Source organism: Ranitomeya imitator, chromosome 10 (assembly GCF_032444005.1).
Source record: "Ranitomeya imitator isolate aRanImi1 chromosome 10, aRanImi1.pri, whole genome shotgun sequence".
Taxonomy (NCBI): Eukaryota; Metazoa; Chordata; class Amphibia; order Anura; family Dendrobatidae; genus Ranitomeya; species Ranitomeya imitator.
In genome coordinates, this window is record NC_091291.1 from 75,680,072 (window position 1) to 75,693,940 (window position 13,869).

The 13,869-nt window shown below is 45.4% G+C and overlaps 1 protein-coding gene across 2 annotated transcripts in view; it reads right to left on the reverse strand.

The window, feature by feature from the left end:
• LOC138652014 (NXPE family member 1-like) overlaps positions 1 to 13,869 on the reverse strand; it is a 514,573-nt gene that overhangs the window by 316,120 nt on the left and 184,584 nt on the right. The gene's annotated exons all lie outside the window — the stretch shown is intronic.

Consider the following 13,869-nt stretch of genomic DNA (forward strand, 5'->3'; position numbering starts at 1 on the left):
GTTGGCAATGACTGCCTGAAGTCTTGAACTCATGGACATCACCAGACGCTGTGTTTCCTCCTTTTTGGTGCTCTGCCAGGCCTTCACTGCGGTGGTTTTCAGTTGCTGTTTGTTTGTGGACCTTTCTGTCTAAAGTTTAGTCTTTATCAAGTGAAATGCATGCTCAATTGGGTTGAGATCAGGTGACTGACTTGGCCATTCAAGAATATTCCACTTCTTTGCTTTAATAAACTCCTGGGTTGCTTTGGCTTTATGTTTTGGGTCATTGTCCATCTGTAGTATGAAATGACGACCAATCAGTTTGGCTGCATTTGGCTGGATCTGAGCACACAGTATGGCTCTGAATACCTCAGAATTAATTCGGCTGCTTCTGCCCTGTGTCACATCATCAATAAACACTAGTGACCCAGTGCCACTGGCAGCCATGCATGCCCAAGCCATCACTCTGCCTCCGCCGTGTTTTACAGATGATGTGGTATGCTTTGGATCATGAGCTGTACCACGCCTTCACCATACTTTTCTCTTTCCATCATTCTGGTAGAGGTTGATCTTGGTTTCATCTGTCCAAAGAATGTTCTTCCAGAACTGTGATGGCTTTTTTAGATGTTTTTTAGCAAAGTCCAGTCTAGCCTTTTTCTTCTTGATGCTTATGAGTGGCTTGTACCGTGCAGTGATCCCTCTGTATTTACTTTCATGCAGTCTGCTCTTTATGGTAGATTTGGATATTGATACGCCGACCTCCTGGAGAGTGTTGTTCACTTGGTTGGCTGTTGTGAATTGGTTTCTCTTCACCATGGAGATTATTCTGTGATCATCCACCACTGTTGTCTTCCATGGGTGCCCAGGTCTTTTTGCACTGATGAGTTCACCAGTGCTTTCTTTCTTTCTCAGGATGTACCAAGCTGTAGATTTTGCCACTCCTAATATTGTAGCAATTTCTCAGATGGGTTTTTTCCATTTTTGCAGCTTAAGGATGGCTTGTTTCACCTACATGGAGAGCTCCTTTGACCGCATGTTTACTTCACAGCAAAACCTTCCAAATGCAAGCACCACACCTCAAATCAACTCCAGGCCTTTTATCTGCTTAATCGAGAATGACATAAAGAAGGGATTGCCCACACCTGTCCATGAAATAGCCTTGGAGTCAATTGTCCAATTACTTTTGGTCCCTTTAAAAACAGGGTGGCACATGTTAAGGAGCTGAAACTCCTAAATCCTTCATCCAACTTTAATGTGGATTCCTTCAAATGAAAGCTGAAAGTCTGAACTTCAACTGCATCTGAATTGTTTTGTTTAAAATTTATTGTGGTAATGTCTATAACCAAAATTAGAAAAATGTTGTCTCTGTCCAAATATATATGGACCTAACTGTATGTGACATCTGTGTGCCGTCCATGTGTCCGTGTTTGCTGTCCATGTGTCAGTGTGTCCATGTGTTACACCGTGTGTCATCTGAGTGTCCGTGTGACAAGTACTGGCACCTGGGGTAAGCAGTACAATTTGTGCTGATCCCATGTGTCTGTTGCTGAAGGCAGCTCTCATTATTCTCGCCTGCTCACGATGAGATCAGCGCGACCAGGAGAAAATGATGGGAGTTGTCATCAGTGTGACAATTACTGGTGCCTGGCAAGAAGCGGTACAGTTCACACTGTTCCCAGTGGTCGGCCGGCTGATGAAGGCAGCTCTCATCATTGTCTCCTGCTTACCCGGATATCAGCGCAACCAGGAGACAATGATGGGAGTTGTATTCAGCAGCAGCTGTGTACCTCCTGTGTAAAAGAATTAAATAAAAAAAAATTATGCGGGCTCCCACACAATTTTCATAAACAGCAGAGGGAAAGCCCGCAGCTGGGGGCTGATATTAAGTGACAATACCCCATAAGGTTCCCAAGCTATTAATAATAGCTCACAGTTGAGTAGTTTTGTGTGTGATTTTTATATCCCTTAGAGAACTGCTACGCTAGCGATCCTAAGAGCTGCTAGGGACATTCAGGGTATTCCGCCATCTTACATTATCATAGGGTGCCAATGTGGCACCCCTGAGGGTCCAGTCACAACAGAGGTATTGCACCTCAGCCAGAGGTGTGGTACTCCGCTCTCGGGTAAGGAGGGGACACTAGTCAGGACCCACACACTAGCACACCAGACCTCTCCAGGCCAGGGAGGGACTAGGTAAAAGGTGTGGGTGGAGAAAGAAACAGTTAAAATAGTTTTCATGGAAACTAGGGGGGGAGTTAGTTAGACAGTAGGAAGGAGTTGGTGAGGAGAATTTGAGGAGAGCAGACTTGGAGACAGAAGCTCCTGACAGAAGGAAGGAAAGAAGGGGTCCTAGGGGCCAGGGAAGTGAGGAATCCACATTGGGCACCTGAATCCACGCTGACTGTAGTCAGGTGGAAGGACCAGGTCGCAGTGAGGGAACCCGCCCAAGACTAGTGGAGAACTACAAGGCTCAGCTAGCAAGCCAGAGGCTATGGTATCTGTATGTGCCACAGCCACAACCCCACATACTCGCTGAAAAGGCACCCAGATAGGATCAAGGGGACCAGGAGGACGAGCTCTCTACCCATGGAGAGCTGTACCAACTATGCTGCATCGCCAACTGCCCCAGTGCAACTGAACTGCAGCATCGGCCATTTTTCCTTATTGCCGAACACCACGAGTGGTGTCACGAATAGTGTTGAGCGATACTTTCCGATACTTGAAAGTATCGGTATCCGATGGTATCGGCCGATATCCAAAAAATATCGGATATCGCCGATACCGATACCCGATACCAATGCAAGTCAGTGGGACACAAATATCGGAATGTATCCTGGATGGTTCCCAGGGTCTGAAGGAGAGGAAACTCTCCTTCAGGCCCTGGGATCCAAATTAATGTAAAAAATAAAGAATAAAAAAAAAAATATGGATATACTCACCACTCCGACGAACCCTGGCTGTCACCGCTGCAAGCGTCCACCTCCGTTCCTGAGAATGCAGAGAGTGAAGGACCTTCGATGACGTCGCGTTCAGGTGACCGGTCACCTGACCGCTCACCTGACCGCTCATTTGACCGCTTATTTTTTACATTAATATGGATCCCAGGGCCTGAAAGAGAGTCTCCTCTCCTCCAGACCCTGGGAACCATACACACCGCACACGCCGATTCCAATTTCCAATATCACAAAAATATCGGAACTCGGTATCGGAATTCCAATACAGCAAATATCGGCCGATACCCAATACTTGCAGTATCGGAATGCTCAACACTAGTCACGAACTAATCCCCTATAAACTTTATTTCCTCTTTAATTGCCTTTTATTGGATGCCCAGGGCCATGGACCTGGTCCCTGCTGCTGTGACAACCCCCTTAAGAACCGGCCCGAGTACCCCACGATCCTAGCCGGTGCTCCACCAACCTCAGCAGTCAAGTAGAGAGACCAAGGTCAGATAAGAGTTTTTTCCTACTCTGAACAGGCACCTCTCAGGTTCAGGTGTATGTCTTCCTGGTTTGTATGCTGCCTGTATAAATGTGCTTTGGCAGTCAAAACAGATAATCTAAGTCAGTGAATAGAAATCTAAGAAACAAGTGATATACAGTGAACTGTTGCAGCATTTCATCATCACCATTCAGTGTGTGATTGTAATTTATTACATCTCTGATATACAGCAGTAACAGCACCTTAACTTCTTTTTATTTTGTTTTCACACTGTGACAGCAAGCAAAGGTATAATTAAATCATTCATTGCAGATTTTGCAACTAAATCAAAATTATGAACTCAAGGCTTGTTTCTGTTTGAAAAGTGTGATCCTTTTTTTTTTTAGATCTGCCATTTTTAAAGCGGTTATGTGGGACTTTGGTTTATTTTTTTGCAAAAAAACATATTAACTAAATACCCTGTATTTTTTCATTTTTTTGGCTAGCACTTGCTTATTTACTGTGACTTTTTTACAACAGAGTATTTTTTTACATCTCTGTGCGCTTTTGTGTCTTCAATTTCTTTGGTGGTGTGAACAGGTTTCTACAGACTTGTTCACTGTGCAAGTAGCCCATGTGATTTTGGTTTTATAATTGTTCTCTTGTTTCTACAAGACTGGGGAGTCCACCACTCCTCTGTGGGTCATTTGCATTGTAGCTGTTCCACCTTGCAAGTTCTACATGGATATTTTCTTATATACATTAGACAGGACTGCTCTATTATGGGTATACCTTGGCGATTGGTGGAGCAGCTTAACATACTTTTTTTTTTGCAAAAAAACGTATTAACTAAATAACCTGTATTTTTTCATTTTTTGACTAGCACTTGCTTATTTACTGTGACTTTTTTACAACAGAGTACTTTTTACCTCTCTGTGCGCTTTTGTGTCTTCAATTTCTTTGGTGGTGTGAACAGGTTTCTACAGACTTGTTCACTGTGCAAGTAGCCCATGTGATTTTGGTTTTATAATTGTTCTCTTGTTTCTACAAGACTGGGGAGTCCACCACTCCTCTGTGGGTCATTTGCATTGTAGCTGTTCCACCTTGCAAGTTCTACATGGATATTTTCTCTCTGAACCCTGTTCATACAGGTACTATACAGATGATCAGGTTTTTAAATACATCAGATAGGGATTATATACATTAGACAGGACTGCTCTATTATGGGTATACCTTGGCGATTGGTGGAGCAGCTTAACATACTTTTTTTTTGCAAAAAAATGTATTAACTAAATACCCTGTATTTTTTAATTTTTTGACTAGCACTTGCTTATTTAGGCTACGTTCACACTAGCGTTCTGCTAGTGTGCGTCGCCTTAGCGTCAGGCGACGCAGCGGCGACGCACGCGTCATGCGCCCCTATGTTTAACATGGGGGGACGCATGCGTTTTTGTGTGTTGCGTTTTGCAACACTTGAGTCTTTTTTGCCGCTAGCGTCGGACCAAGAAAACGCAGCAAGTTGCATTTTTCTTGCGTCCGATTTTCGGCAAAAAACGACGCACGCGTCGCAAAACGCAGCGTTTTTGCGTGCGTTTTTCCGCGTTTTTGTGTGCGTCGTGCGTTGCGTCGCCGACGCAGCGGCGTGCAACGCTAGTCTGAACGTAGCCTTACTGTGACTTTTTTACAACAGAGTATTTTTTTACCTCTCTGTGCGCTTTTGTGTCTTCAATTTCTTTGGTGATGTGAACAGGTTTCTACAGACTTGTTCACTGTGCAAGTAGCCCATGTGTTTTTGGTTTTATAATTGTTCTCTTGTTTCTACAAGACTGGGGAGTCAGTTGTGAATTCTGTTGTCGAACTCCCTTCTGTGGTCGTGAATGGTACTTCGGCGAGTTCTGTCCATGGACTCCCTCTGGTGGCTGTGAGTGAAGCTACTGCTTCTGAGGTTCCTTCCACAGGTGACGTGGTTTATCCTTTGGTTGGCTGCTCTATTTAACTCCACTCAGATCGTTACTCCATGCCAGCTGTCAATGTTCCTGCATTGGTTCAGTTAGCTCTTGGATCTTTCTGGTGACCTGTCTTCTCCAGCAGAAGCTAAGTTCCTGATAATTATTATTTGTTCATTGTTTCCTTGTCCAGCTGGTTATCATGATTTTGTCTTGCTAGCTGGAAGCTCTGGGATGCAGAGTGGCATCTCCGCATCGTTAGTCGGTGCGGACGTCATTTTGAACACTCTGCGTGGTCTTTTGTAGTTTTTTGTGCTGACCGCAAAGATACCTTTCCTATCCTCTGTCTGGTTAGTAAGTCTGGCCTCCCTTTGCTGAAACCTGTTTCATTTCTGCGTTTGTGACTTTAATCTTTACTCACAGTCAATATATGTGGGGGGGCTGCCTTTTCCTTTGGGAAATTTCTCTGAGGCAAGGTAGGCTTTATTTTCTATCTCTAGGGCTAGCTAGCTCTTAGGCTGTGAAGAGGCGTCTATGGAGAGTCAGGAACGCTCCACGGCTATTTTTAGTTGTGGTGATAGGATTAGGGTCTGCGGTCAGCAGAGCTCCCACATCCCAGAGCTTGTCCTGTGTGAGTTTAACTATCAGGTCGTGCCGGGTGCTCCTAACCACCAGGTCATAACAGTACAGCTGGCCCAAAGTATTAATGCATCTCAATAGAGGGATAAGAGAAGTTCTGAGACCATTGTTTTTTCTTTGCACTGTGTTTTGTCTTTCTTTTCCCCTAAACCTTTGGGTGGTTCAGTGCACAGGTGTAGATATGGACATTCAAGGTCTGTCCTCTTGTGTGGATCATCTCACTGCAAGGGTACAAAACATTCAAGATTTTGTGGTTTAGAATCCTATGTTAGAGCCTAGAATTCCTATTCCTGACTTATTTTCTGGGGATAGATCTAAGTTCTTGAATTTCAAAAATAATTGTAAACTGTTTCTAGCTTTGAAACCCCGCTCCTCTGGTGACCCCGTTCAACAAGTAAAAATCATTATTTCTTTGTTGCGTGGTGACCCTCAAGACTGGGCATTTTCCCTTGCGCCATGAGATCCTGCATTGCGTGATGTTGATGCGTTTTTTCTGGCGCTTGGATTGCTTTATGATGAACCAAATTCAGTGGATCAGGCAGAGAAAATCTTGCTGGCTTTGTGTCAGGGTCAGGATGAAGCGGAGGTGTACTGTCAGAAGTTTAGAAAGTGGTCTGTTCTTACTCAGTGGAATGAGTGTGCTCTGGCGGCAATTTTCAGAAAGGGTCTTTCTGAAGCCCTTAAGGATGTCATGGTGGGATTTCCCACGCCTGCTGGTCTGAATGAGTCTATGTCCTTGGCCATTCAGATCGATCGGCGCTTGCGTGAGCGCAAAGCTGTGCACCATCTGGCGGTATTCTCTGAGCATAGGCCTGAGCCTATGCAGTGTGATAGGACTTTGACCAGAGCTGAACGGCAAAAACACAGACGTCGGAATGGGCTGTGTTTTTACTGTGGTGAATCCACTCATGCTATCTCCGATTGTCCTAAGCGCACTAAGCGGTTCGCTAGGTCTGCCACCATTGGTACGGTACAGTCTAAATTTCTTTTGTCCGTTACTCTGATTTGCTCTCTGTCGTCCTATTCTGTTATGGCATTTGTGGATTCAGGCGCTGCCCTGAATTTGATGGACTTGGAGTTTGCCAGGCGCTGTGGTTTTTTCTTGGAGCCCTTGCAGTATCCTATTCCATTGAGAGGAATTGATTCTACGCCTTTGGCCAAGAATAAGCCTCAGTACTGGACTCAATTGACCATGTGTGTTGTGAATTCTGTTGTCGAACTCCCTCCTGTGGTCGTGAATGGTACTTCGGCAAGTTCTGTCTATGGGCTCCCTCTGGTGGCTATGAGTGAAGCTGCTGCTTCTGAGGTTCCTTACACAGGTGACGTGGCTTATCCTTTGGTTGGCTGCTCTATTTAACTCCTCTCAGATCGTTACTCCATGCCAGCTGTCAATGTTTTTGCATTGGTTCAGTTCGCTCCTGGATCTCTCTGGTGACCTGCCTTCTCCTGCAGAAGCTAAGTTCCTGATAGTCATTATTTGTTCACTGTTTTCTTGTCCAGCTGGTTATCATGATTTTGTCTTGCTAGCTGGAAGCTTTTGTAGGTTTTTGTGCTGATCGCAAAGTTACCTTTCCTGTCCTCTGTCTATTTAGTAAGTCTGGCCTCCCTTTGCTGAAGCCTGTTTCATCTCTATGTTTGTGACTTCCATCTTTACTCACAGTCAAGAAATGTGGGGGGCTTCCTTTGCCTTTGGGGAATTTCTCTGAGGCAAGGTAGGTTTTATTTTCCATCTCTAGGGCTAGATAGTTCTTAGGCTTTGACGAGGCGCCTAGGTCTGGTCAGGAACGCTCCACGGCTATTTCTAGTGTGTGTTATAGGATTAGGGCTTGCGGTCAGCAGAGCTCCCACATCCCAGAGCTCGTCCTGTATGAGGTTTAACTATCAGGTCATTCCGGGTGCTCCTAACCACCAGGTCATAACACATGTGCATGGCTTCTGCACACCAGGAGGATATTCGCTTTTTGGTGTTGCATAATCTGCATGATGTGGTCATTTTGGGGTTCTCATGGCTACAGGTCCATAATCCAGTGTTGGATTGGAAATCTATGTCTGTGTCCGGCTGGGGTTGTCAGGGGGTACATGGTGATGTTCCAGTGTTGTCAATTTCGCCTTCCACTCCTTCTGAAGTCCCTGAGTTTTTATCAGATTAGCGGGATGTATTTGAAGAGCCCAAATCCGGTGCCCTACCTCCTCATAGGGATTGCGATTGTGCTATTAATTTGATTCCTGGTAGTAAGTTTCCTAAGGGCCGTCTGTTTAATTTATCTGTGCCAGAGCACGCCGCTATGCGGAGTTATATAAAGGAATCCTTGGAGAAAGGTCATATTCGCCCGTCGTCGTCACCATTGGGAGCAGGGTTCTTTTTTGTGGCCAAGAAGGATGGCTCTTTGAGACCTTGTATTGATTACCGCCTTCTTAATAAGATCACAGTCAAATTTCAGTACCCTTTGCCGCTGCTGTCTGATTTGTTTGCTCGGATTAAGGGGGCTAGTTGGTTCACCAAGATAGATCTTCGAGGGGCGTATAATCTTGTGCGAATTAAACAGGACGATGAATGGAAAACAGCATTTAATACGCCCGAGGGCCATTTTGAGTACCTGGTTATGCCATTCGGGCTTTCTAATGCTCCATCTGTGTTTCAGTCCTTTATGCATGACATCTTCCGAGAGTACCTGGATAGATTCATGATTGTATATTTGGATGACATTTTGGTCTTTTCGGATGATTGGGAGTCTCATGTGAAGCAGGTCAGAATGGTGTTCCAGGTCCTTTGTGCGAATTCCTTGTTTGTGAAGGGGTCAAAGTGTCTCTTTGGAGTTCAGAAGGTTTCATTTTTGGGTTTCATTTTTTCCTCTTCTACTATAGAGATGGACCCTGTTAAAGTTCAGGCCATTTATGATTGGACTCAGCCGACATCTGTGAAGAGCCTGCAGAAGTTCCTGGGCTTTGCTAATTTTTACCGTCACTTCATCGCTAATTTTTCTAGTATTGCTAAACCGTTGACTGATTTGACCAAGAAAGGTGCTGATTTGATCAATTGGTCCTCTGCGGCTGTAGAGGCTTTTCAGGAGTTGAAGCGTCGTTTTTCTTCTGCCCCTGTGTTGTGCCAGCCAGATGTTGCGCTCCCGTTTCAGGTCGAAGTTGATGCTTCTGAGATTGGAGCAGGGGCTGTTTTGTCGCAAAGAAGTTCTGATTGCTCGGTGATGAAACCATGTGCCTTCTTTTCCAGAAAATTCTCGCCTGCTGAGCGCAATTATGATGTTGGCAATCGAGAGTTGTTGGCCATGAAGTGGGCATTCGAGGAGTAGCGACATTGGCTTGAAGGAGCTAAACATCGCGTGGTGGTCTTGACGGATCACAAGAATTTGACTTATCTCGAGTCTGCCAAACGGTTGAATCCTAGACAGGCTCGATGGTCGCTCTTTTTCTCCCGTTTTGATTTTGTGGTTTCATACCTTCCGGGATCTAAGAATGTTAAGGCTGATGCCCTGTCAAGGAGTTTTGTGCCTGACTCTCCGGGTGTTCCGGAGCTGGCGGGTATTCTTAAAGATGGGGTAATTTTGTCTGCCATCTCCCCTGATTTGCGGCGCTGTTGTGAATTCTGTGGCAGAGCTCCCTCCTGTGGTCACAAGTGGCACTTCGGCTGATTCTCTCTGTGAGCTTCCATTGGTGGAGGAGAGTGGTACTGTGGCTTCTGAGTTTCCTTCCTCAGGTGATGTGGTGAAGTCGTTAGGTGCTGCTCTATTTAACTCCACCTAGTGCTTTGATCCTGGCCTCCAGTCAATGTTCTAGTATTGGACCTGTTTCCTCCTGGATCGTTCCTGTGGCCTGCTGCTCTGCATAGCTAAGTTCCGCTTTTGCTATTTGTTTGCTGTTTTTTTCTGTCCAGCTTGCTTATTTTGTTTTTTCTTGCTTGCTGGAAGCTCTGGGAGGCAGAGGGTGTACCTCCGTGCCGTTAGTTCGGTACGGAGGGTCTTTTTGCCCCCTTTGCGTGGTTGTTTGTAGGGTTTTGTGTTGACCGCAAAGTTACCTTTCCTATCCTCGCTCTGTTCAGAAAGTCTGGCCTCACTTTGCTAAATCTATTTCATCTCTACGTTTGTCTTTTCATCTTAACTCACAGTCATTATATGTGGGGGCTGCCTTTTCCTTTGGGGTATTTCTCTGAGGCAAGGTAGGCTAATTTTCTATCTTCAGGCTAGCTAGTTTCTCAGGCTGTGCCGAGTTGCATAGGGAGCGTTAGGCGCAATCCACGGCTGCCTCTAGTGTGGTTGGAGAGGATTAGGGATTGTGGTCAGCAGAGTTCCCACGTCTCAGAGCTCGTTCTATGTTTTTGCGTTATTGTCAGGTCACTGTATGTGCTCTGACTTCTATGTCCACTGTGGTACTGAATTACCAGATCATAACAGTACTGGAGGCCCAAAGTACTAATGATTCTCAATAGAGGGAAAAAAGAAGTTCTGAGACCATTTTTTTTTCTCTGCACTGTGTTTTGCCTTTTTTTCCCCTAGACATTTGGGTGGTTCAGGACACAGGTGTAGCGATGGACATTAAAGGTCTGTCTTCATGTGTGGATCAGCTCACGGCAAGAGTACAAAATATTCAAGACTTTGTGGTTCAGAATTCTATGTTAGAACCAAGAATTCCTATTCCTGATTTGTTTTTTGGAGATAGAACTAAATTTCTGAGTTTCAAAAATAATTCTAAAATATTTCTGGCTTTGAAACCTCGCTCCTCTGGTTACCCAGTTCAACAAGTTAGGATCATTATTTCTTTTTTACGTGGCGACCCTCAGGACTGGGCATTTTCTCTTGCGTCAGGAGATCCTGCATTAAGTAATATCGATGCGTTTTTCCTGGCGCTCGGATTGCTGTACGATGAACCTAATTCAATGGATCAGGCAGAGAAAAATTTGCTGGCTCTGTGTCAGGGTCAGGATGAGATAGAGGGATATTGTCAGAAATTTAGAAAGTGGTCCGTACTCACTCAATGGAATGAAGGTGCGCTCGCAGCTATTTTCAGAAAGGGTCTCTCTGAAGCCCTTAAAGATGTCATGGTGGGATTTCCTATGCCTGCTGGTCTGAATGAGTCTATGTCTTTGGCCATTCAGATCGGTTGACGCTTGCGTAAGCGTAAATCTGTGCACCATTTGGCGGTATTACCTGAGCTTAAATCTGAGCCTATGCAGTGCGATAGGACTTTGACCAGAGTTGAACAGCAAGAACACAGACGTCTGAATGGGCTGTGTTTCTACTGTGGTGATTCCACTCATGCTATCTCTGATTGTCCTAAGCGCACTAAGCGGTTCGCTAGGTCTGCCACCATTAGTACGGTACAGTCAAAATTTCTTTTGTCCGTTACCTTGATCTGCTCTTTGTCATCTTATTCTGTCATGGCATTTGTGGATTCAGGCGCTGCCCTGAATTTGATGGACTTGGAGTATGGTAGGCGTTGTGGGTTTTTCTTGGAGCCCTTGCAGTGTCCTATTCCATTGAGAGGAATTGATGCTACGCCTTTGGCCAAGAATAAGCCTCAGTACTGGACCCAGCTGACCATGTGCATGGCTCCTGCACATCAGGAGGTTATTCGCTTTCTGGTGTTGCATAATCTGCATGATGTGGTCGTGTTGGGGTAGCCATGGCTACAAGTCCATAATCCAGTATTAGATTGGAAATCCATGTCTGTGTCCAGCTGGGGTTGTCAGGGGGTACATGGTGATGTCCCATTTCTGTCTATTTCGTCATCCACCCCTTCTGAGGTTCCAGAGTTCTTGTCTGATTACCGGGATGTATTTGATGAGCCCAAGTCCGATACCCTACCTCCGCATAGGGATTGTGATTGTGCTATCGATTTGATTCCTGGTAGTAAATTCCCAAAGGGTCGACTGTTTAATTTATCTGTGCCTGAGCACGCCGCTATGCGGAGTTACGTGAAGGAGTCCTTGGAGAAGGGGCATATTCGCCCGTCATCGTCGCCATTAGGAGCAGGGTTCTTTTTTGTGGCCAAGAAGGATGGTTCGCTGAGACCTTGTTTAGATTAACGCCTTCTAAATAAGATCACGGTTAAATTTCAGTACCCCTTGCCGTTGTTATCTGATTTGTTTGCTCGGATTAAGGGGGCTAGTTGGTTCACCAAGATAGATCTTCGTGGTGCGTATAATCTTGTGCGTAGTAAGCGAGGCGATGAATGGAAAACTGCATTTAATACGCCCGAGGGCCATTTTGAGTATCTAGTAATGCCATTCGGACTTGCCAATGCTCCATCAGTGTTTCAGTCCTTTATGCATGACATCTTCCGAGAGTACCTGGATAAATTCCTGATTGTGTACTTTGATGACATTTTGATCTTCTCGGATGATTGGGAGTCTCATGTGAAGCAGGTCAGAACAGTGTTTCAGGTCCTAAGTGCTAATTCTTTGTTTGTGAAGGGATCAAAGTGTCTCTTTGGTGTTCAGAAGGTTTAATTTTTGGGGTTCATCTTTTCCCCTTCTACTATCGAGATGGACCCAGTTAAGGGCCAAGCCATCCATGATTGGGCTCAGCCGACATCTCTGAAAAGTCTGCAAAAGTTCCTGGGCTTCGCTAATTTTTATCGTCGCTTCATCTGCAATTTTTCTAGTATTGCTAAACCATTGACCGATTTGACCAAAAAAGGTGCTGATGTGGTCAATTGGTCTTCTGCTGCTGTGGAAGCTTTTCAAGAGTTGAAGCGTCGTTTTTCTTCTGCCCCTGTGTTGTGTCAACCAGATGTTTTGCTTCCATTCCAGGTCGAGGTGGATGCTTCTGAGATTGGAGCAGGGGCTGTTTTGTCGCAGAGAAGTTCTGATTGCTCGGTGATGAAACCATGCGCCTTCTTTTCCAGGAAGTTTTCGCCTGCTGAGCAAAATTATGATGTTTGCAATCGAGAGTTGTTGGCCATGAAGTGGGCATTCGAGGAGTGGCGACATTGGCTTGAAGGAGCTAAACATCGCGTGGTGGTCTTGACGGATCACAAGAATTTGACTTATCTCGAGTCTGCCAAACGGTTGAATCCTAGACAGGCTCGATGGTCGCTCTTTTTCTCCCGTTTTGATTTTGTGGTTTCATACCTTCCGGGATCTAAGAATGTTAAGGCTGATGCCCTGTCAAGGAGTTTTGTGCCCGACTCTCCGGGTTTATCTGAGCCGGCGGGTATTCTCAAAGAGGGAGTAATTGTGTCTGCCATCTCCCCTGATTTGCGGCGGGTGCTGCAAAAATTTCAGGCTAATAAACCTGATCGTTGCCCAGCGGAGAAACTGTTCGTCCCTGATAGGTGGACGAATAAAGTTATCTCTGAGGTTCATTGTTTGGTGTTGGCTGGTCATCCTGGAATCTTTGGTACCAGAGAGTTAGTGGCTAGATCCTTTTGGTGGCCATCTCTGTCGCGGGATGTGCGTTCTTTTGTGCAGTCCTGTGGGATTTGTGCTCGGGCTAAGCCCTGCTGTTCTCGTGCCAGTGGGTTGCTTTTGCCCTTGCCGGTCCCGAAGAGGCCTTGGACACATATCTCTATGGATTTTATTTCAGATCTTCCCGTCTCTCAAAAGATGTCAGTCATTTGGGTGGTTTGTGATCGCTTCTCTAAGATGGTCCATTTGGTACCCTTGTCTAAATTACCTTCCTCCTCTGATTTGGTGCCATTGTTTTTCCAGCATGTGGTTCGTTTACATGGCATTCCAGAGAATATCGTTTCTGACAGAGGTTCCCAGTTTGTTTCAAGGTTTTGGCGAGCCTTTTGTGCTAGGATGGGCATTGACTTGTCTTTTTCCTCGGCTTTCCATCCTCAGACTAATGGCCAGACCGAACGAACCAATCAGACCTTGGAAACATATCTGAGATGCTTTGTTTCTGCTGATCAGGATGACTGGGTGTCC